Consider the following 3,914-nt stretch of genomic DNA (forward strand, 5'->3'; position numbering starts at 1 on the left):
ATTTAACACATAAAATAACCACATAAAATTTTTCTAATCAGTCTAAAACAGTACACAGCCAAAACTACCAGGGCCTCAGTTTCCCATCTGTAATATGGGCATAATGGCATCCTTTCAGATGTGTACTGAAAAGAGAAATTAATTATAACACTAATATAGTTCAGATATTACGGTATAAGTATTGCAGAACAGACTGTGAGAAAGATTGATTAAAGAGACATGTAAATTAACTATACTACTGTACTCAATTGAGTAGCATGAGTTCCTTCCACTGAAATGATGGCCACTCTGTCAATATTCCATCAATAACCTTTAAGCTTAGAGAAACTGGGTTTGATAGCCATGAAGGCTGACCTACCAACACTGCTCTCCTCCCTCTCACCAAAAGAACGCTTCATGTCTTTTCTTTTAAATATTTGTCTTGAAATAACTGCAACCTGGATCAAAACTAAAGGTGTACAAGGAACAGTGGAAAGCAAGAAAAAAAAGAAAAAAAAAAAGGCATGAAAATAAAAAGTTTAGTCCTAGGACACAACATACAACATATAGGGAATATATGCTAAAGGCTGTAGAGCAGAAATTAACAGTACAGACACAAAGTGACAACTCCAAACAGCTCACCACATTGACACAAGACTCCTTTCACATTTCCAAACATATACATATGTACTAGCTGCCCTAAGAGTACTGGGATATAGAGGAGGGATGGAAATATTAACTATTATTAACCTTAAGAACACAGATTGAAAACATACAAAACCAGCCTTTTTTTCCCCTTACAAGTGCTTATTAATAAAACAAGATATTTGAAGACTTTTTGTTTGCTTGTTTCTTTGCTTTTTAAGAGGTCAGAAGCTCATTTTCCATTTCAACCATGCTGCTGTACCAATCCTGTGAGCATTGCCCCAGGCTTTTTTCCTCTGGCCAATACCAATTTAATTTGTAATGAAAACATTGCAAGTCAGACTACACTACCTACTAACATATTGATTATTTTTTGCTAAACAATTACAAGGAAATCAAAATCCCATCTCTTTATTTTTTGAGCTAGTTTTTGATTGTTTTTTTTTTTCAATGTTGATCTTTTGTTTGTGTACGTAAATGAGTTGAAGTGTAGGCTATATTATCCATAGAAGTTGTATAGGTCTACCAAAACTTTCTTATATAGTGATATCAGCACATCCTTTGTGTGTAGGTATTAATCTACTGATGCACATTCATAAGTACATCATACATACAGACTCCAACTTAGGGAAAGTGTATGAACTATACCAATACAAATCTCTTTGTAACAGTAAAAGAACTTTACAGTTCCTAAATATCATCTCCAGTTCCCAAATATCACCTCTTTCCAGCTGAGCAAAAGAACCCATTTTCCATGCTTTTGATAATGACTCTTCCTCTAACGATCACTTTCTGCCATGGGTAGGAGAGGAAGAAGTCTAGATGAAAGCATCACTCCCAACCATCTCTCACAGCCAGAGGTTAAAATGCTAATCAGATCACCCAGAGATGGCAAGTAAAACTCTCAAACTAATACTGTGCCATATCTAATACCCTGGAAAATTAATTACATTCCAAGCAGTGAATGATATTCTCTGACATAAATAAGCAAAACTCAGAAGAACATTTTGAAAGTTTATTTGAAAACCTTTCCATCAGCAGCTACTGCTGGTGTTGTCTGTTTTATAAAGAAAATCCAAACCCAGCTATTGGGGAAAATAAATAAATAAATAAATAAATAAAAATTCTGCAATAAAAATACTTGTTTGGAGTGAAATTGTTGAGGGTATGATAAACTCATTTCTGCAGTACTGCAGGTTGTCCACATGCTTCTTCTTCTGCCTGAGATTTGTAATTTGGTCTTGACAAATAAGGACCTATTGCTCTACTAGTTGGTTTAGGTTGATGGGAAGTCTTTAGGTCTGTTGGCCTGGGTTAAGTCAACAGTGTGCCCTGGCAGCCAAAAGGGACAGCTGTGTCCAGGTGTGCATCAAGCACAGCATAGCCAGCTGGTCGAGGGAGGCTATTGTCCCACTCTACACTGACTGGGGTGGCCCTACCTTGAGTACTGTGTGAATTTTTGGGCACCTCAATATAAGGACGTCTAACTATTAGCGTATATCTGGAGAAGGGTGACTAAGATGGAGAAGGGCCTTGAAGGCAAGACTTCTGAGGAGTAGCTGGGGTGATTTGTTCAGCTTGGAGGAGAGAAGGCCCTGTACTCAACTGATACTGTGACCTCATTACAGTCTATAACTTCAGCAAGAGGGGCAGTGGAGGGAGGAAGAGGTGCTGATCTCTCTCTGGTGATCAGTGGTAGGGCATGAGGAAATGGAATGAAGCTGTGTCACGGGAGGTTCAGATGGACATTAGGAAAAAGCTGTTCACTGAGAGGGCAGTTGGTCACTGGAACAGGCTCCCCAGGGAAGTGGCCAAGGCACCAAAAATGTCAGAGTTCAGGGACTGTCTGGATGACACTTTCCATCATATGATTTCATTTTAGGTAGTCCTGTAAGGAGCATAGAATCAGACTTGATGATCCTGATGGGAAGAGCTGATCCTTAGGAAGAGCTGATAGGTCTTGAGGATCTATCAGTGTTGCAAATGGCTCATAGCAAGTGCCCGATTTTGGAGAACAGAACTCTAGAGGAAGGACCTAAGGGAAAAGTGAACAACTCAAAAAGGTTATCTTGTTATGATCTTCTACTTGCTAGATTATTTCGCACTCAGTGATGGATTGCCCTTTCAAATACCTAATTACAGCATTTTAGGCAATAAGAGGATGGAGGGACAGCAATACATAAGAAGTGTTGGGGTTGGTTTGTCAAGTTTTTTTTTTTTTTTAAGGTTTAGACCATTCTACTTGCTTGAAGAATCACTGATATTTTCTGATGAAAATTAGTGACATTAAGAAAAATACTAAACTAGTTATCTTGTTCTTTGTAACTGTTGGGTTTTGGGTTTTGTTCTTGACAACATAACCTTTCTGTCAAACTGTTTCTTGTTTCTTCCACAAAATTAGCTCTTGAGAAATCATTCCTATATACCAGTGGTTTCCTATGTGTAAAGCCCAATTTGACGTTGTGGCATTTCCTTAGCTTACAAGCGGGAGTGAGAATCTAGAAAATGGGACAAATTTTTGCAAACATCCATTCTTTTTGGCCGCTCTCACCTCTGATGTTCACAGGAATACTGCGTCTACCCACAGATCTCAATTAAAACTGAATCCTTCCTACCTCTGGAAGTCAAGCTTTGATGTTGCTGAAAAATCTGGAGTCTGTGAACACTTAAAATTTCCTCAAAAATCCCAGTGAGCAAGGCTCACCCTGATCATTTTCCTCCACGTGATTTATGACACTACTTCCTCTAATGCCATTTCCCCCCTTTGCTTGGAATGTGAGCAGCTAGACTAGGCAGTGGTTAGGGAAAGCTCCACGCCCAGGAGCAAAGATGTCATCCATATGCTCAAGTACTGGGTTTGGATTTTACAGTGAAATCCTCCCCAGCCGACACCAGCACCGCGAGTGCTGCGGCACCCGGGAGCTCCACTTGACTACCTGAAGGCAAATTTAGGGTAAACCCCGCCGCCCCGGCAAGGACAGCCTTCACGGGGCTCCTAAGCGCGGCCTAACTGCGCAGGTTCCGGGTACACCAGGCCGGAGCCCACCACGGATCACTCCACCGGAGGGGCCGAGGCAGCGCGGGGATAAGGCCCACTCCGGGAGGCCGCCGGGCCGCCCTCCCCATCCGCGCCGGGGCGCACACCGGCAACGACCCGGCCGCCAGCTCCAGCAGAACGACGGGAACGCGCGGCCGGCACGAAGCCGGCGGAAGGGCGGCACGGGAGCGCTGCCGTTCCCCGCCCCCGGCACTGCGGCGTGGGGCCGCGGCTCCGGCACTGTAGGGGGCGC

The sequence above is a fragment of the Pezoporus flaviventris genome, unplaced genomic scaffold (assembly GCF_033815535.1).
Source record: "Pezoporus flaviventris isolate CSIRO_AGI_PZ_B2104156 unplaced genomic scaffold, CSIRO_AGI_Pfla_v1 ptg000007l, whole genome shotgun sequence".
NCBI classification, from domain to species: Eukaryota; Metazoa; Chordata; class Aves; order Psittaciformes; family Psittacidae; genus Pezoporus; species Pezoporus flaviventris.